We start from the raw sequence: 22,208 nt of genomic DNA, 5'->3' as shown, positions 1-22,208 counted from the left end.
GCTTGAAGCTAATTACAAAAATCGAGTATAGGGATTTCATAAAGCATGGGGGTTGAGATGGATTTTGACATCGTAAGGGTGCAATGAATGATTTTGGTTATCAATGGAGCATTATAAGATTGCATAAAAAATGGAAAGATTATGAGAAGGAAATGGTCCAATTTGTAGGCCAAGAGGTAGTGAAGTGAATGGTTAGGATGTGAGATGAGAGGTTTGATGAGGAAGGGCTAGGATGTCTTGAAAAGGAAGCACATGGATTAAGCTTGTTTGGAGCTAATCAAGGAGTGGCATGTGTCACAGGGAGGATGAGTGTGAGAGGATGGAAGACTTTAAGGGAATGCGACCATTTTGGGAAATGGGAGGGGACAAAGTGGAGTTATGAGGGGTGTGGTACTACTACATTTGGGCTTGAATTGTGATGGTAGGCTGTCACAATTTTGATGGTCACCCGTTATCTGAGTGACAATAGCATGAATTGGCTCCCATCAAATTGGAGTTTGAATTTTGTTGTCATAAATTGCAACAACAAGCTAGTCCATCATAATTTGGATGCCTAAAGATGTCAAAAATTGGGTAAAATAAATGTGAAGAATACCTCTTCACGTCATTGTAATTTGGATGACTAGATGTCACAATTATAATAGTAGGCATTTTCAATTTATCATCGCACTTGCGAGGGAGTTGCTGTAGGCATGACAAACATCCATCAAATTGGACATCACAATGATGACGACAATGTTGTTCAAGTGAGAAACATCTAGCAGATTTTACCATCACAAGTGCGATAGTATGTGATGGCAATGTTGTGAGAGCAACGTCTTCCTATCAAGCAAGACTTCGCAATCATGATAAATCATTACATTATAAAAAAAAAATGGTAGTTCTAGTATTCTATTATTAGTTCCTACCATGGTAGATAACTCTAGAGGCATAGACATCCAGACACACCCTAAATCTCATTCTAACCTGTGGGCCAAAGGACAAGCCTTGAATCAACATTTTAATATATTTTAAAGCATGATTGAATTCATTGAAACAATATGGATCATATTGAAGATTTAAACAATGCCTAACAACATTATATCAAAATTTTAAAAAGAAAGGCATGACTTGAGTCTTAAGAAAAACAAGGACTGTTGGCTTCTGAATTAACAACCTTTTAATAACCTAGTGATAAGTGTTGGAATATTCAAATAGGAAGAATGCTTCTAAGAGGGGGCGGGGGGTGAATTAGAAGTATTGTATTTTGACCATTAAAACTTTTTACCTGAAAGTAGATTGCATGCATATGAACATATCAAACAATTATAAGAAACACATAAGCATCACCACATAACACTTGAGACTTTGGTAACCCAGAAACCCTCTAGAAATAAGAAGGTAAAACTAGGGTGGGGATGATACCCACAAAATCGCTGCAGTAATAATATTTAACCACTTTTGATGGTCTGCCCTATTAAAGGCCTGCCCTATTAAAGGCTTTACACTCTATCAATAGTGACCTGGTTAAAGGATTTACAAACACTTTACATGAAGTGTGACCCTGTTAAAGGATTTAATCACCTATTTAAAGGATCTACAAAATAGTTGTCAAGCTAACCTATCACCATAGGGTTTTCCATTATAATACAATTGCTAGAGAGTATTAGGTACAATAAACTTGATAGCTTACAATCCTTCATTTGCTGAATACAGGCACTTGATCTGCTTTCTCTAATCTTGATCCTCTGAGATCTGATACTCTTTACTCTGAAATAGTTTTCCTTCCATACCCTTGTACATCACCTTCCTCTTTTCTAATGAGATTTTGTCTTCCTTATAAAGACATTTGAAGACTTAGGGTTAGGCATGGATCTACGATCCATATTGAATCCTTGCTTCCCGCTCATTCCTTGCACTTTTCTTATTAGTTTCATGCCTTCTCCATTTTTCTTATTGGCTGCATGTAGATTGCATAGGAAATACAAAATATTCAATCTTATCATTTAATCCTTAGAGATTCTTCATATGTCGGCCATGAAAATGGTTTACATATGAATCAATGAAGTTACAAAATCATATGTACATTCTGAGTTACTTGGCACTTGTTGATTGCAGATGCTTGGCACTAACATCAAACTGGCTTACTCAGCTCCTGTTGCATTTTTGTATTGCTTGGCATCATCTGTGACTCAGCACTTAAATATCACTCGGCACTTGTATCATGCTCGACACCTAAAGTCATTCGGCACTTGAACTTTACTCGGCACCTAAAGATCAATCGGCACCTGAAGTCTTTCTTGACTCGGCTTGTGTTGTGGCTCAGCATACATGGTGTACTCGGCTCCAATATAGAAAGTGGTTAAGTGTATTATAGAAAGTGGTTAAGTGTATTGGCACTCAAGTGTCAAAAACCATTATGAGATTAACAATCTCCCCCTTTGACATGAGTGAAAAAAACACTTAACTGATCTTATGAGTACATTAACTAATCTGCTCGGTATATATAGAGGTTTTAAAAACCTTTAATGAAAATTTGTGTAACTTACAATATATATGTCTCAAAATTATTGTAACTCCCAAAATTATTGTAACTCCCCCTGAGTTGGTTGTTTATGCCATTATATGTATATCATGCCCCCTTGGTTTCCTTGGTTTTGGTTTCCTTGTTTCCCCCATTCTCTCATTCCCCCATGCATCTTATAATATCCCCCCCTTAGTTAATAAGATATATATATCTCCCCCTTTTTGACACTTATGTCAAAGATTTTTAAGGGTTAAGACCATATTTCACCAAAAATGTGCTGTTTACCTCCATAATCATCTTGAGAGCTGCATCCCAATTGTTCAAAGCAATTTCCAGTGACTTGTGCTAGATGGTAGTCTCTGCAACAAGATGAATAAGTCCATTTGAAGTAGAAAGATTAGGATCTTTCTTGAGAATAATTTCTACATAGAATTGTTCCTTATGGAGTATTTCAAAATGTGGGGTAATGGAGGACTCAAGCTGTATCAATTTTTCCTTGATATTAGCCTCATCTGCCGTTAATATAGCTATTTCTTTTTGAATGTGAAGTGATTGAGAAAAATGCTTCTCACTTTGAGTTGGATCTTTTGGTAGCTGCATGCTTGAAATAATTAAATTTCTCTCCAAGCTCAGTATCTTTTGGCTTGTCTCCTATGTGAAGTTTGAAAAGTCACACAACTTTTTGTACAATGAGAATATGTTCTCAAGTACCATTTTCACTTTGTCTATTAGTTTTGCCAATTCAACCTGGGAGAGTGCAATTTGACTTGATACTTGCTCATTTACTTTTCCCTAGAATTTCCTTTCTGACCATTCTATAAGTTGTGCATTTGTCTCTTGGTCTTCATTTCTCACCTGGTCAACAATATCTAATAATTTCTCAATGATATGCTTTGACTCATCTGGTGACTGCAAACTAAAGGCATCCATAAAGATGTCCTTAATCTCATGTAGTGTTTGCTTTTGTTTATACTCCCTCCTGAGTATCTCTTGTCTCTTTCTCCTATTCTGTGCTTCCTGTACCCCATTGATTTGATCAATGGTTATTGTTTTTGAGTCATATCCTGGTATGACTATCTCCTCATCTAACTCAAGGTCTCCATAGTGAAGTACCCTTACAGCTTTTGTAGTTCTAGAACTTGGTTTAGATATTTGCAATGGTTGTTGTGAAGGAGTTCCCGAGGTAGGCAAATTTATCAATGTTTGTATTGCCTCTTGCTCTTTAGTGGTTTCCTCTGTTTTCTCCTCCTACTATCTACTACCTTGATCAATTATGGTGATCTTAGGAAGTGCACCTTGTGTTTGTGCTGTAGGATCAGATGTAATAGTCTGTCCTATTTGTTCTGCTTCTTTTTCTACAGCTGCACTTGGCTTCTATATTGAGGTGTCAACTATGCCTAATGAAATAACTATGGGCATTTGAGGTTGACCACTAGTAGCTGTAGAGATGATGGAAGGTGGTTCTTGTGGATTCACCTTATCTCTAACTATGCTTTCTACTAGTTTTTGTAATTCATTCATACTGACCAATACTGTATCTGTACACAATCTTGCTTGCTGCGTCGATTGCTCAAGGATTCTTTTTAGGTCTTCTGTAGTTAATGGATTGATGTTCGGACTAGAAGTGTCAGGAACATCTTTTATAATTATAGTTTCTATAGGTGTGATGGGTACATGAGGAAGGCTAGAGGGTGGCAATTGTGTGTCTGCACAGTCTGGTCTAGTTGCTGCTCTTGCTCAGCTATTGCTGTTACATCTTGTTCTTGTGTCTCTTCCTCCTCTCCATATTTCTTTTCTTCTTCCTTCTTCACTTCTTCTTCTTTCTTTTCTTCTTCTTCTTTCTTATCTTCTTCTCCCTTCTCTACTACTGTCTTCTCTTCTCTCCCTTTTCTTCTCTCTTTTGGTGGTGCAGTGGCTTCTTCCTTGTATTCTTCATCAAGAAAATCTTCAATCTTTTTGTTCAAGTTTTTCCATGATTTTATTGTTCTTTGAACAATTTCTTCCATATTGTTTTGGAGAATGAAGAATGCCCTATACTTAGGTACAAACCTAGTATTATGCCTTTTGACTACTTTCTTTATTTGTTCCTTAGTCAAATTAGGCAATACGCTTGCTAGGGTTGATTCCCTCATCTCCTTCTCCATTTTCAAAAAAAAATGCCATCTGTCTTCTACAATTTTAGACAATTCTTTTGGCAATTGTCCATCTAGTTCAAGAGGAGTGTACTTGAACTGTGCCATCATTCCATAAACTGTTTCCTCTATCCTATTATGTTCTTCTTTAGTAAACTTATTGAAATCAACTTTAGTATAGTTGCTTAAATCACCATTTCCAATCTTTGTACATAAAGTATCAACTGAAAAATGGTTTACCTTTTTAGATTGATCTTCTTCATCAGTATTAGGTTGAGCCACGTATCTTCTTCTTTTCCTTAGCCCGTCCTGTGTTTCCTTGATTGGTTTCTTCTTTGTAGCTTCCTCTTTAGCCTTTTTAGTGGAGGCCCTTGTTGTAGCTTGGGTTGTTGGCTTTTGAGGTAATGGCATAGCAGATTTCTTTGGTTTTTACTGAGTTGGAGGCTATTTTGTTGCCTTCCTTTTCTTTGACTCAGCTTCAGTTGGTGCTTCCTTGGCTTCTTCTTCCTCTGCACCTTCCTCCTTGTCTTCACCTAGGCCTTGGATCAATTCCATTGGGCCTTGTTCTTGTTCATCTTCATCATTATCATTGTCATCTTCTTCTTCTTCTGCTTCAACCTCAATTCCTTCACCAAATTTCTTTTTAATCTTCTTCAACAATTTGTCTTTCTTCTTTAATGCGGAGGCAGTCTTTAACTCCATATTTATCTTTTATCTTACCACATCATAAGTGCCAAAGTGTGGAGCATTCTTATCTATCTCTTTTGCCAATAATGCAGTTATTGCTGCAGAAGCTTCATCTATATTGATTTCATATCCAAATGGCTTTAGCCATCTCACCCTTGGAATTACTGCTTGAATATAGGTAAAATCAATGTCAACTAAGAAGCACAAATCATTAGTATGTTTTTCCACTAAGGAAACTGGTATTCTTGATCTTTGCTTCATGGATTTCTTGAAATCCTCAAAATAACTTGTCATCAGGGTATCAAAATTTTCTCCCATCTATTCTATATATTCATTGATTTGGGAAATGATAGTTCTATCATTCCTCCATGTAACTTTGCCGAAAGAGGGAAACTCATTCTGAACATAAAAGAATATACAAACTAGAATTGCTCCAAATTTGCATTGAGCACCCTTTGTCCTTCTTATGGTAGCTAGGTTTTCAGTAATTTGTTGTAGTTGCAGTTCTACAAGATCATAAGTATGAGCCTTTTTCACCAATTTGTAACCTACATCTATTGCAATACATGGCACACTGTTGAGTCTACTAGATTGATAGAACTTATGGGCAATGACTCTAACAACAAACTCAACTAGAGGATCCTGAATGGTGTGAATTGTCATTCCTCTTTTATTCCACTGAGCACCAGTGTTCTTTTCAATAACCTCCTTCGATTCACTTCTCAAGGTTTTGAATAGATCTAGGGTAGGGTACCTAGTTGCCCTATGTATGATTCCTTTGGTTGATTTTATGGAAATATCTTCCAACCAAAGACTTCCACAATGAATTCTACTTAACACAAGTTTAACCCATTTTGTCTTGAATATGGTGGGAAAGCTCAAAACTCGAGTCAAAGCCTTCCTTTCAAAAATTTTTAATTCATCTTTTAAGACTCGATCTAAACACAATTTCACATAGGCTTGCCTTATCTCCATATCTCCTAGGGCTCCTATCTTATAATTGTAGCATCTTCTCACATCTTGAACCATTACAACTTTTGGGGGTATTTGGGAGAGAACTCTGGCTAGGTCATTTTTGTATGCAACTTTAGGAATGGGACAAAAATCAGGTTGCTTGACCTCATTGGACACTAACTAAACTTCAAACGACTCTTTGTCCTCGGTTTTCTTGGAACTTGACGCTATTTATGCAAACTAGGGTTTTCCATTTTTTTTTAATGAAATATGAAATTGCATAGCTTGACACAAATGAAAATACCTCAAGATCGATGAAAATGCATTGAGAGATGTTGCAGTCTACTTGAAATGTTGGATTCTCTGTTATGAAGTCGCTCTGCTCTCTTTCTCTTCTTTGCTTCTTGATCACGATGAGGAAAACTGATTGGAATCATGATAATATACCTTATTTTCATCGCATTAAATGCTCAATTGCCAACTCGACTTCTGATGGATTTTAACATTACTTGGCTTATACTACATTTCCACTTTACTTGGCTTGCATTGGAGTTAACCAACTTGGCATCAATTATCAACTCAGTCATTGTTAGGAACTTGGCATGTGTTGGAGTTTAACTCGGCATCCAAAGATAGCTCAGCAACATCATTTAGATTTTGTCTTGACATCTTGTCTCGTGTAGATTTATACTTTGCATTGCTTCTTTGTCTTGGGACTGATGTGTGATATAACTTTGTATATCAGTCCCATATACTTCTCATTCTTAGTTTGGTGAAGTGTGATCACTTGACCCATTGGGTGAAGTGATCCCACCACTTGATGTGTTGCAATCATCTTTATTTTTCCAAGTCTTATTCATTTGTCCCCTTATCTTTTTGACATCAATATTTTCTTTGCCCTTATTTTCTTTAGTCTTGGGTGCCTTTGACCTTGTAGGATAGTTTCTGTTGGTATGGCCAGTTTTAAGACAACTGAAACATGTAGTTTGGCTCAACCATCTTTTATAGTTTCCCTTGAAAAGTGTTCTTATGCAATTTTGGGGTGTCTGTCCATATTCCTAACAATAATGGTAGCTATACCTAGTGTTGTAATCCCAATGATAGTGACTTTCATTTCCTTTTGATTTTGCTGGTTAATTTGATGTCCACATAGGCTTTGATCTGCATTCAAAAGCTCTATGTCCATACTTCTTGCAATTATGACAATGTCCATCAAATCTTTGAATCCTTGTGACATTGGATCTGCAATCTTGTGTTATATGTCCTTGCATATTGCACTTGTGACAGTAACTCTTGCTCTTGGGTGTATTTGGCTGATTGAATCTCCTACTCCTACAAATATTAGCAGTATGTCCCTTTTTATTACAATAATGGCAAGTGGGTTTAGAATCCTTACCTTTGTCACTTCTTTGCTCAACACTCTTTGATGATTCTCCAAGTTCAGTGCTGTTGTATCCAAGTCCTGATGTATCATGGGCGGATCTTGGGGATTTTAGCAACTATTCAAAATACTTGATGGCTTCACTTGACTTGTTGAGATTCTCTGCTACCTCTTTTTCTTTGTTTAATTCATTCTTTAGTTGTTCATTATACATCTTCAAAGTAGAGATCTCAATATCTTTCATATTGAGTTCATGATGAAGGTTCATCATTTGGGCAAGTGTATCCATATGCATGTTTGAGATCCCTATTAATTCAATACATTTTTCTTCAAGTCTATTTGCAAGATTTATTTTGTCATTTTCCATCATGAATTTGTCCTCAACTGCTCTTTTCTTTTGTTCAGTGATTTCACATAACATTATGGCCTGTGATTCATGTTCCATCTTGAGAGATCTTATCTCTTCTGCTTGAACTTTGTTTTTCTCCATCAGTTCTGCTATTGCTGCATCAAACTCTTTGGTGTCTCCATTGGCACACAGTTTTGTGGTATCACTCTCTTTGTAGTTTATATCATTTTCAGCTATGGCTATATCCTTCCTTCTCTTCAAGGATTTTCTCAATTCCTCCCTTGCTTCCTCTACTTTTTGTAGAGCCAGTTGCACATCAATCACTTGATTGTCAATAATCTTCCCAAGTTTGAAGACTTCCATCTTTAGATCTTTTTCTCCAAGTTGTTCGACTTCTTGTTGTGAGAACCTTGCTCTGATACCAATTGTTGGAATATTCAAATAAGAAGAATGATTCTAAGAGGAGGGGGGGTGGGGTGAATTAGAAGTACTATATTTTGACCATTAAGACTTTTGAACTAAAAGTAGATTGCATGCATATGAACATATCAAACAATTATGAGAAACACATAAGCATCACCACATAACACTTGAGACTTTGGTAACCAAGAAACCCTCCAAAAATAAGAAGGTAAAATTGGGGTGGGGATGATACCAACAAAATCACTATAGTAATAATATTTAACCATTTCTGATGGTCTACCCTGTTAAAGTCTTTACACTGTATCAATAGTGACCTGGTTAAAGGATTTACAAACACTTTACATGAAGTGTGACCCTGTTAAAGGATTTAATCACCTATTTAAAGGATCTACAAAATAGCTGTTAAGCTAACCTATCACCATAGGGTTTTCCATTCTAATACAATTGCTATAGAGTATTAGGTACAATAAAACTGATAGCTTACAATCCTTCATTTGTTGAATATAGGCACTTGATCTGCTTTCTCTAATCTTGATCCTCTGAGATTTTATACTCTTTACTCTGAAATAGTTTTCCTTCCATACCCTTGCACATCACCTTCCTCTTTTCTAATGAGATTTCATCTTCCTTATAAATACATTCGAAGACTTAGGTTTCGACATGGATCTACGATCCATATTGAATCTTTGCTTCTCACTCATTCCTTGCACTTTTCTTATTGGTTGCATGCCTTCTCCATTTTTCTTATTGGCTGCATGTAGATTGCATAGGAAATACAAAATATTCAATCTTATCATTTAATCCTTCGAGATTCATCATATGTCGGCCATGAAAATGGTTTACATATGAATCAATAAAGTTACAAACTCATATGTACATTCTGTGTTACTCGGCACTTGCTAATTCTAGATGCTCGACACTAATATCAAACTAGCTTACTCGACTCCTGTTGCATTTCTATATTGCTCGGCATCATCTGTGACTTGGCACTTAAATATCACTCGACACTTGTATCATGCTCAGCACCTAAAGTCATTCGACACTTGAACTTTACTCGGCACCTAATTTTCACTCAACAGCTAAAGGCTACTCGGCACCTAAAGATCACTCAGCACCTGAAGTCTTTCTTGACTCGGCTTATGTTGTGGCTTGGCATACATGGTGTACTCAGCTCCAATATACAAAGTGGTTAAGTGTATTGGCACTCAAGTGTCAAAAACCATTATAAAGTTAACAATAAGAACATTTAGACCTAGGGGAAGCTAACTCCCATCCTTAGTACATCTATTTAGACGCTAGGGCCAACTATAAGGCTATTTAACTCTCTTTTTCTTTAGGCTCTACAAGACCTAAGCGGGTGGACTTTAAATTCTTTATATGGTACTAGTATAAAGGTATATAATTGAATCTAGATAATAGATAAAAACCCCTGGATGTTCAATGTGTATGCAAACATTCATGGACATGAAATAGCTAATAGTAGGACAGATGAACCTAATAAACTAAGTGAGGGCATCTTCTTTTCAATTCTTAAGCATAAAGATGAAAATATATTTGATTAATGATGGAATCTGCATAACTCAGTTATGCAACAAGAATAACATGTAATCTTTGAGCTAACCATTCCCTTATCCATTGGGCATAAACTAAGTCTAAACACACACATGGATACCAAAAATATTCAGATATATGATCTATCTATCTACTTTGCAAATAGACATTTGTTTTCAAACAAAATTTGTACTTATTAGATCCTCCTATGATCCCTACAATTTTGTCAATGTAATATCAAGAAAATTACTTAGGTCCTTGACCCAACAACAAGACACACAATGATATACAACTTCAATAATAACCTACATCTAGATAGTATGCACTTTGGGAATAGTCAATAGAAAACTACAAGATCACAAGGAGATAAAAATTAGAATGAAACTATCAACAAAATTTTGTATTCAATTCCTTGAAATCAATACATCATGTATATGCAAAAACTCAAAGAACACACAATGGATGATTGTATAACTTAATGGTTCAAGAGAAATACAATTGCTGCTATTCAATATAGGCAAAAATATGTTGAGAAATGTGGAACCACAATTCTAGAACTACAGCCAACCTTGTGGTCTCACAGTCATAAAAATTGGAACGTTATGGTTTCACAGTAAAAGCTGGAACTAGAACCAACTTTGTGGTTTCCCAGTTGCATAAAATGGAACTAGAATCCTTACAAAGAGAAAAGAGAATGAATATATAGAGAAGAAGTCTCTTTGATTAGATTCTGATATTTCCATGTGTCCTAACTGAAAACTCTTCATCCTGTTGCTATAGAAATATCTCCTTTTTTCATCTATCAACAATTCCAATCTTATTAATTTCTACTTGCAAAACATCTAATATATCTCCTTAAATGGTAATGAGGAAAGGCATTCTTTGAATGAAAAATATGATACACATAATATGTGCAGGAGCTCTTAATCTAAGATGGTTTTGTCCTATTCTACCCTTTTTTGTGAAAACACTACTGCTCTTGTTGACCAAAGTTGTCCTCTGCATCTGCCTTCAAGACACATTCAATTCTTCATTTATGTTTGCTAGTAAATCAAATCTTATCTCCATCTGATCAAAATATGATATTATCCTATCTAAAAAGATCAAATCTATATTTATATTGAGGATGTCTTGGAATCATAAAATTGTGCATAACTTCTTCTAATGGACACCTGTGTAAAAACTGATTACAAAAATTGAAAATTCAGGCTCTCCTAGTTCTAACAGTATATTACATTATATAATTTAGGTAAAATAATGCCTCTAAGGTGCATTCAAAAAACTAGGCCCGAGGCCATGGATAGAGCAACATAATTGAAGAATTTAAATGACCATATAGTTTTAACTATAAAACATCTTAGATTTAATTTAAATCTTTGAACTTGAGAATGAATGCACATCTTATTTAATTTCTATTTTGTATTTCATTTTATCTTAATTTTGTTCTCCTCTCCAATTGACCGGTGCCATGTGGTAGAATCTCATTGGTCAAAGTACCTAGGAGAGGGACCTGCATCTCTAAATCATAAGATCTTAAGCTTGAAATTTTTCCTTCGTGATCTTATGATGGTTCAATCTTATGATGAAATCTCTTTGTATTTCATTTTATCTTAATTTTGTTCTCCTCTCCAATTGACCGGTGCCATGTGGTAGAATCTCATTGGTCAAAGTACCTAGGAGAGGGACCTGCATCTCTAAATCATAAGATCTTAAGCTTGAAATTTTTCCTTCGTGATCTTATGATGGTTCAATCTTATGATGAAATCTCTAAATCATAAGATCTTAAGCTTGAAATTTTTCCTTCGTGATCTTATGATGGTTCAATCTTATGATGAAATCAGCCAAATCTCAAATCTCATAGCGTCATTTCCTTCATTTTTTGATCTCACAACAATGATGTAACATTGCAGGTCTCCAATTACTCATGACATTGTGATCCTCTCTCTCTAATGATGGGTCTCCATGATGTGCCAGGTGGCATCTCTTACTCTTGCGTGCTTGAGAAAATTTTCATAAACCCTACCACAACTGGCCTCGATAGGCCCCTTCACGTGAGCCTCCATGCCTTTTAAGACCCATATCCTTTAGATATATTAGTATGCGATCCTTCTTGTTGAAAAAGAATGTGGAGTACCATTACACTACCAATGTGGGATAATACCTTTTGAAAATCTCTATGTCTGTCGCCATGCCTTAGTCGAGTGTGCTCTGCTTTAGTCTTTCTGATATGGATGCTCTATTAGTCATTTTTTTCTCTTCACCAACTCTCCCTTCCTATTGTGCCTGCTTCCTTTAAACTTGTTGTGATCATAGAAAGAAAAAGAAAGCTTTTAAATCGACCCAAGAAACTTGTTCGTCACTCTACCTTTGGCTTTGCCGATGTGAATTCTCCATCTCCAATTACCCACTGGCCAGTTAATTGTAGCCTTGCCCTTGATAACTGTTCATAGAATAATTAGTCATGGAAACCTATATTGCAGGGGTCATGGGATCTCAAAATGAGCTTTTTTATTGTCTCAATGGCTTTGATAGTAGTCCCAGGTCTAGTGGATAATGTTTGTAGATGACTCAACTACATTTGAATTGCTCTGCTTCCTAAAGACCCTCTCCATTGAGCCTCCACACGTATTTGTCCTGCTCCAATGGTGGACATGGGTTATATGTTTATTTACACCATGAGTGCTCTGCACCTTTTTGTGGAGGTCTGTTCTACAACTTCATCTTGATTTTGTGTGGATTGTAGCTTCATAATCATGGTTACTGATCTAGACACTTAGCAAGATCTTTTAAGTAGCTCGAGCTACTTCCCAAATGGAGGCCCAAAAAATTTTAGTCATGAAAAGGTCTTGGAATCGAAGGTAGGTATCATATGATACAGCTTCTGCTCTTCTTTATCTTCATAAAGATTAACATGAGAATGTTCCTGTATAAAGATGTCACAGTGAGCTATGTGATATAAGCTTCAAATTTCAAAGTAAAGGTTGATAAGTTTGGGCATTCTTCAATCAAGATGGGCTCATACTACAAAAATATAGCAATTTAAAACATCACAATCTTATCTTCAAAATATCATCAATTCACATTCATGTGCCTACACAGTAGCCCGTTCAATCTCCATATTGGATTTTAACATAAAATTCATCTTTAATCATTTTAAACCAAAAAAACATGTTTGCAAAAGATATGAATCTCACTTGGTCGTATAATGAATTCTCAGATTGAGAATTATATGCATAGTGATGAACCTTGCATAGTGATTGAACACAACTCACCCCGAACCACATTCTTAAACCTTTTATTCCTTTTTAAAACAATCTTTAGGATCATTTGTACTACTTTAATTAATATCACTACACGGGAAGTCTTCACCCTTCAAAACAGTCAGTCAAATTTGATGGAAATAGTTGGGCCCCAAAGTGGGTCTAGCTAATAAAAATTGAACTAAAACAGCTAACACCTCAAACTGGTCCATTGATCTTCTCAAACTAATTGAATTCAAATTCAAGTATTGAATCACCATTTAAAACTCATTTACCCTGATTTAAAAAACTATGATTTTCTGATAAGAGATCCTATAGCCCAACTTAAAAAATTTACCCAAATAGATAACTAGGCTCTAAAAACTAACATGCCGATACTTTGTTCAACATCCTTTCACCCTGTTAGATTTTGTGTCATGACGACTTTGAGGTCAAAAATATTGACCATCAAAGTTGGTCAGTTAAAATTATCTACAAATAAACATGTTAGAAAATAGGAAAGTGCATTTGGATTTGGCTCCAAAAATAAGGCAAATGGATACTTGAGGGTACAAAAATTGGGGTGTTAGTTCACTGTCATTAGGAAAATATAATTCTATGAATTGGGCTCATGAAAAATAATGGGTGGCATTTGGAAAGCTTGTGAAGTGAAGTATTCAAAATTGTAGAACAAGAACATCAGCAGATCTGTGCTTTTTACAAATAGAATGGACCTAGGAAACTGTGTAGGCAGATTCGTCAAGATTTGAAAATTAGCACACTTGAACTATTTTCAAAGTAGAACATAGTGGTACAAACCATTTTATCTGATCTATTATAGATTTAGAGTTATGACATCTCAAACAAGAGTACTAATTAATCTACACTTCTTGACACCAGTAAAACTTCACAAATTGCATTTGGAATCGTGTTTAAAAAATGATCAAATGGATTTTTCATAGGCTCAAAATTGAAACATGGAAAGTGGGTTACCTCTAGAATGCAATGCAAAAGGAGTTTTCTTAGTATGGTCAACTAGGTCAAGGATATAATCATTCAAACAAGGTGTTAGTTTGTGGTCACTGATCAAGAAAGTACTATACATATTTCATAAATTCTTTGGGGCTCAGGGCATCACCCCAAATTTTTTTTGGGCACTATTCATAGATTTGCCATTCATATATTTTCCACTAAAGTAATGGCTAATATTTTCAAATTTATGGCCAACATGTAGTAACCCTAAAGTGGTTTAATACTTGTATAAAAAGGCTTAGGGTTAGGGTTGTTTAATAGTGGTGATGCAAAATAGGTTCTTGTGGTAGTATTGAGCTGCAAAGGATTATGGATTGTAATTAGGTTGTAATCATTGGGTTGTAATAATATCAAACTTGCTATTTGATGGACATAGCCTAGGGATTGCATGAACCACATTAAATCTTGGTGCCTTGTGTTCTTTTATGTGTGATCTATTATTTTCTATTATTGGTTATATTTGCATGTAATTTTTATTTTCTGTTCATGGTTTAATTCTAACAAGTAGTATCAGAGAGAGGTTTTTTTTTCAGTTATTCTCTACAGGAAAGTCTCACAGTCAAGTGGGAGTGATGGAAAACAAGGGTAAGTTGAGGGTTGATAGGTTTAATGGGTAGAACTTCAAGTTATGGAAGATGTAAATGGAAGACTATCTTTATTAGAAGGATTTATGGAAGTCATTAGAAGGAAAAGACAAGAATCAGGGATCTATGTCAAATGTTGAATGCGATCTTTTAGACAGAAAGGCACTCAGAAGCATTCGGTTATGCTTGGAACCATTGGTGGTATTTAACATTACAAAAGTGAAGATGACAAAAGAATTGATGCAAACCCTAGAGAAACTATATGAAAAGCCCTCCACTTCAAACAAGGTATTTCTTATGAAGTGTTTATTTAATATGAAAATGGTAGAAGGTGGATCTATTATAGATCATTTAAATGATTTTAATACTATTACTAGTCAGTTATCTTTTGTGGGTGTCAATTTTGATGAATAAATTAGTGTTCTCTTGATTTTGTGTTCTTTGTCTAAAATTTGGAATGGCTTTAAGTAATTCTATTCCTGGATCTAGTACCCTAAAATATGATGATGTGATCAATGTTATTTTGAGTGAGAAAACTCATAGGAAAACCTCAAGTGGATCTACATTAGGAAGTGCTTTGAATGCACAAAGCAAGAGAATAATGACTGAGAGAGGAAGTAACTCTGGAAGTCATGGAAAATCAAGAGGAAAGTCAAAGGGGAGGAGGTCTCAATTGAGAGGACCCAATGACTATTGGCACTATGGGAAACTGGGTCATAAAAAGAAAGATTGCTGGAATTGAAAGAAAAATAAAGGAGATAAATTAGATGGAGACAAGGAAGCAAATGTGGTAAGCAACAAATCTGAAGAGGATGATTTGCTTCTATCTTTAGAAAGTGTTGATGATTCATGGGTTTTAGATTCTAGTGCTTCTTTTCATGCTACATCTCATAGAGGTTATTTCATTGATTATTTCCAAGGGGATTTTGGACTTGTTTATTTGGGGGATAATGAACCCTGTCAAATTGTTGGAAAGGGAAAAATTAAGATTAAGTTGTAGAATGGGAATCATTGGCTACTACATGAGGTAAGACATGTTCCAAGGCTAAGTAGGAATTTAATCTCGGTAGGGAAACTCATTGATGAGGATTGTGTAGTTACTTTTAATGATAAAATTGGAAGGTTTCAAAAGGTTCCCTTGTAGTAGCAAAAGGTGTGAAAGTAGGCACCTTATATCTTTGTACAGGTCATATTGTTCCTTCTACATTAATTGTTTCAGACAAAAATAAATCTTCAAGAACAATTGCTATAGTTGAGCAGGGAGAACAAATAGTTGCTATAGATTCTGATACAACACTGTGGCACAACAAACTTGGGCACATGAGTGAGAAAGGTATGAAAGTACTTCATTCAGAAAAGTGTTACCAGGTCTAAAATGTGTTAATATGGATTTCTATGAAAGTTGTGTGTATGGAAAATAAAAGAGAGTGAGTTTTGTGAAGACTGGAAAGGAAAAAAAGAGAGGAGAAATTAGAGCTTGTGCATACCGATGTATGGGGACTAGCTCAGGTATCTTCCCTTGGTGACTCTCACTATTATGTTACATTTATTGATGACACAACTAGAAAAGTATGGGTTTATTTCCTTGGACAAAATTTTTATGTATTTCAAACTTTTAAGAAATGGGAATGCTTGGTTGAAAATGAGACTGGTAAGATATTAAAATGTCTCAGATTTGATAATAGTGGTGAGTATTACAGTCATGAATTTGAAGAGTATTGATCCACTAATGGTATTCGTAGATAGAAAACTATTCCAAGGATTCCACAAGAAAATGGAGTGGCTAAATGTATGAACAAGACTATAATGGAGTGCACAAGGAGCATGAGCTTGCATGCTAGGTTGCCCTTACACATGTGGGTGGAGGCTATCAATACTCCTATATATTTGATTAATAGAGGTCCCTCTACTCCTTTGGGCCGTGGTATTCCAGAGGAAGCATGGACTAGTAAGAAGGTGAGTTATTCCTTTCTCAAAACCTTTAGCTATGAAGCATTTGCTCATAGATTCTGAAAATAAAAGCAAGCTAGAAGCTAAGTCAAAAAAATATGTATTTTTTGGATATGGCATTAATGAGTTTGGTTATAGGCTTTGAGATTTTGAAAATTAGAAAATTGTAAGAAGCCATGATTCATATTCAATGAGAAAGTGTTGTACAAAGATCTGTTACAACAACATGAGAAGAAAGAAGATGATTATGTAGTGCTAGATGATACTCCACAAGATGATGTTCTAGCCATTCCTAATGATGTGCAACAACCACAACCACAAATACCACACACACTGGTGAATGTTAGATGGTCAACAAGAAAAATTAGACTTTCACAAAGATTTTCTCCCTCTTTGTATTCTATTTTACTTACTGATGCTGGTGAACTTAAAAGTTATGATGAAGCTATGTAGGTGGGTACTAAGATTCAATGGGAGTCTGCAATGAAATAAGAAATGAACTCTTTGCTGAAAAATAAAACTTGAGATTTATGCAAGTTGCCTCCAGGTAAAAGAGCTTTATAGAATAAGTGGGTTTATAGGTTGAAAGAAGAGGAAGGAGGTAAGAAAAGATTTAAAGCTAGGTTATTTGTGAAAGGATTTTCACAAAAAAAGGGAATTGATTTTGATGAGATATTTTCTCTTGTTGTTAAGATGACTTCTATCCGTACTATTTTTAGTCTTGTGGCTATTGAAAATTTGTATTTAGAGCAGCTTGATGTTAAAATAACCTTCCTTCATGGTGATTTGGATGAAGAGATATATATTTCTCAGCTACAAGGATTTGGAGTCAAAGGTAAGGAGAATTTAGTGTGCAAATTGAAGAAAAGTTTATATGGCTTGAACCAAGCACCTCGGCAATGGTATCTAAAATTTGATAGTTTTATGCATGAGCATGGTTACAATAGGTGTCATTTAGATCACTATGTTTACTTGAAGAGGTTGGATGATAATAGCTACATTATTTTATGTTTATATGTTGATGATATGCTTGTAGCTAGGTCTAACATGGATCACATCAAGGGGTTGAAATGCCAATTATCGCATGCATTTGCTTGAAGGATTTGGGGGGAGCAAAAAAAATCCTTGGTATGAAGATTTGCAAAGATAGGATGAACAGAACATTGATGCTATCTCAGGCCGATTATGTTGAGAAGGTGTTGCAATATTTCTCTACGGAGAATGCTAAAGCTATTAGCACACCTTTTCCTAGTCATTTGAAGTTGACTAAGGAGGTGTCCTAAGACACAAGAAGAAGAGCATAAGATGTCCAAGGTACCCTATGCTTTAGCTAGAAGAAGCTTAATGTATGCTATGGTATGTACTAGGCTAGATATTGCACATGTAGTGGGAGTTGTTAGCAGGTATATGAGTCATTCAAGAATTGAGCATTATAATGCAATCAAATGGATTCTCATATATTTGAGAGGAACATCCAATAAGTGTTTACACTTTGGGGGCTCTTCTACTAATTTACAGGGCTATGTTGACTTAGATTTGGTAGGGGATATTGATACCAAGCGAAGTACTATAGGTTATGTCTTTACTATTGGTGGGGCAGCACTCTAGGTTACAAAAGGTTAATGCTTTATCCACTACAGAGGTAGAGTAAGTAGCTACTAAAAAAGCAGCCAAGGAGATGATATGGCTTTATTTCTTCTTGGAAAAATTAGGAAATCCTCAAAAGGATAATTATTTGTTCATGGATAGTCAGAGTGCCATTCATCTTGCAAAAAATTCAAGTTTGCATTCAAAGACCAAACACATATAGTTGTGATACCATTTCATTTAGCCAATTTTGGAGGATGGACAGTTAAAGTTGCAGAAGATACATACAAATGATAATCCAGTAGATATGTTAACAAAGGTAGTAATAAGGGAGAAGCTGAACTCCTCTTCAGCTTTGGTTGGTCTTCTAGACTGAACATAAATAACAAAACAATAGAGTCCAAGGTGGTTTGATCCAGTGGGAGCCTCATGGAGTAGTGACATCACTACATGATCAGTCTCTAAGTGGGAGATTATTTTTTAGTGTGGAGCCTGATTAGTCACCAAGTGGGAGACTATTAGTTTGTGGTGATAGATCAGGAAATTACTATACATACTTCATAATGGCTAATATTTGTAGATTTTCCACTAAAGTAATGGCTAATATTCACCAATTTATGACTGACATGTAGTAACCCTAAAGTGGTTTAATACTTGTATAAAAGGGCTTAGGGTTAGGGTTTTTTTTATAGTGGTGATGTGAAATAGGTTCTTGTAGTGGTATTGAGCTGTAAGGGATTATAGATTATGATCAAGTTGTAATCATTGGATTGTAATAATATCAGACTTGCTATTTGGTGGATGTAGCCTAGGGATTAGGTGAACCACATTAAATCTTGGTGCCTTGTGTTCTTTTTTGTGTGATCTATTATTGTATGTTATTGGTTATATTTGCATGTAATTTCTATTTTTTGTTTGTGGTTTAATTCTAACACAAGGTTCCCAGAATTTAGGGTAATTTGTATCAACATGATAACAATAAATAGCCAACTTTGAGGGATTCAAAACCTTTTCAAAACATATAGAAATGACATGAAAATTGAAACATAGCTTCATTGATATGCATACTAAACACTCCCAAAGAAGAGAGTGATGAAACATAACCAAGTGCAAGATATTCAAATGCAAACTAGAAGCAAAAGTGCAAAATTGAACACTGCTCAAAATGGAACTTCACATAATGATAGTTTATCATTTTAGGATGCATAGACATAGTGAATGAAAGGTGTTATAAAAATTAAACACCTCTTCGACCCTAAAATGATAGCCGGGTACATAAGCAAGAAAATGCGCTTATAGGGCTCAAAATGACTCAAAATTTTAGAATGGCATTCAAATCAGGAATACAATTTTGAGTCCCATCAAGGACCAGATTGGTGCAATGATCACATTGTTTGGATCATGTTTTCTACCACTTAAACATGCAAGATAGCTCAAATAAGGCCAAACATAACTTTTGTATGTTTTTTTGAATTAAACAACATAAATTTAATACATAGATCAACTCTTGAACAACTTGACTCTAGTTTTTTTGCTTCATTCAACTTGCAAATAGCCTGAATAAAAAAGATAAGTACAAGTTATAAGCAAGAGATCACAAGAAATTCTAATTTTATAAAATTCTAAACATAAAGGGAAAGAAAATTTACCTTCATAAACTCTTCCTAGATTATGTAATCACACTCTACATGGATGGTTGTCATACTAGCTTCTGTACAAATGTTACAAATATCTTCTCCATTGAAGCCCTAATAAAAGTTTAGATAATCTTAGCTATACAATTATTAATCAAAAAATAATTACCAACTCTAGAACATACCAATGTAGTATAGGATAAAAACTCAAATATTTTCGATAAATTTCAAATTGTTAAAGAAATAGAACAAGACCTCAACAAGCTTTAAAACAACTCATAATCTATGTCTTTGTGTTTTACAATCCTTGTAGCATGTATTTTCAGTATTTCCATTCTTACTTGTTCATTTGGAAGTGGAATGTCAATGTTTCTATCTGAATGACTAGGTCTAAGCAGGCTTGGATCCAGAACACCAGGACAATTTGTTGCCATGATCATTTTTACCTACATTTAATGTTAAAATTAACAATATTTTTAGGTCACAATGAAAAATAAACTACCTTGAAGAACCTTAAATAAGTTAAATAACATAGATTCTTGTTTAATGTAGTTGATAAACAATTACAATAGCTTGATCACCTTAAAACACAATACCTTTCCTAATTGATCAAAACCAGCTAGCTAGTTAAGCAATTCTATTGAAGTTCTTTGAATTTATCAATCAACACTTGTTCCTTCACTAAAATAACATCCATTGATTGCATCAATTTCATCCGTAAATATGATGCATGGCTACAACAAAGCCCCACTATAACATTAAGCATTTCATTTATATTATTGAGAATACTTATTAGTAGATTGTAGTGCAATTACTAATATGAATAGGGTTGCAGGCATACAGAGAAATATAATTTAGTGTCAATACCTTCAAATTCTTAATTGTGATGAGCTAATAATTCAACATACACAATGTTTTGAAATAAAAAATAAACTTTTATTATATCTATAAAAAAATTAGCATTTTAATTATATTAACAAACACCAAAAATTAGTCTTTTGATGTTCAAATGAATAAGAAGTCATAACTGGTGATCTCATGTATAACCAAACATTTTCTTGATCAACCTTGCACTTTCACCAATATACTTATCTACTATAGAACTTGAAACCACCTAAAATATAATATTACAAAAAGTAGGTATAAATTTATCTATTATAGAACTTGAAATCACCTGAAAAGTTGTATTACAAAATGAAGCCATAAATCAAACCATTGGTACAATAAATAAGAAAGTTGGATTGCATAAAAGTAAGATGGATAAAAAAAAAGCTAAGCTACAACCTTACGGAAATTGGCATCACTGTTACTAGCAATAGCTCTTGGTAATAGTGTCTTTCCCATTCTAGGAGAGCCATTTAGAAGTACTCCCTAAACTTGGAGAAAAAAGAATAAACCTCTATGAAAGAATTCCAACAAGAATAAATGTAACATGCAAGTTGAACTTTACATAAACAAGTAATTACCACAATTAATTTGCACCCCACACAAATTTTACCTTAGGAGGTTTGTTTCCAACCGTAAGAAAGAGTTCAAGATTCATTAAAGGAAGTTCAATAGACTCTCTCAGCTCCTTGATTTGATCTGCTAACCCTCCTACTACTGAGTAGCTCACATTGCCAGGATCCTCATGTAGCATATTATAAACAATAGTGACCACCTGCATTTGATATAGAAAAAAAAAAAATGATTATCCTTTTTCTAGAAAATCCCTTCAAAGATTATGATATAATTTGTGCTTATTAACAACTTGCTGATGTGAGATTCTAATGCTAGGCACCTCACGAGGAAGAGCCCTCATTATTGTAGGTGTTGTCATGTCAATGAAAACATGTGTGGCTATGGTGAGCTTATCTTTATCTAACTTATTCCGACACCCAACAACATATCTTGGCCCACTACTAGCTTTCACAATTACTATACAAAGAAAAATTCATAATCCCAAAATTAGAAAAAACTAATTTACTTCAATAGTACAAGCATGAATAGATAAATATTAAATTGTTTAAAATCAAACATCCATTGGAGATAGAATCATAGATTCATAGGTGATACATGTATTAGAATGTCAGCAAAATAAAGTATAATCCTACCACATCCACATTCCCCTCTTCAGAAAATCCAAGAAATGTAAGAATGTTTGGAGCAGATTTTTTGAAGTACCCTAAAAATTATGGGAACAATATTTCAAAATGTAAA

General features: G+C 34.8%; 1 pseudogene; it reads right to left on the bottom strand.

The window, feature by feature from the left end:
• The window catches only part of LOC149549949 (26S proteasome regulatory subunit S10B homolog B-like), a 43,339-nt pseudogene that overhangs the window by 5,791 nt on the left and 15,340 nt on the right, over positions 1-22,208 (bottom strand).

Source organism: Cupressus sempervirens, chromosome 7 (assembly GCF_028749045.1).
Source record: "Cupressus sempervirens isolate cs-2001-9-10 chromosome 7, ASM2874904v1, whole genome shotgun sequence".
Classification (NCBI taxonomy): Eukaryota; Viridiplantae; Streptophyta; class Pinopsida; order Cupressales; family Cupressaceae; genus Cupressus; species Cupressus sempervirens.
This window is presented reverse-complemented; position numbering and strand designations above follow the sequence as displayed.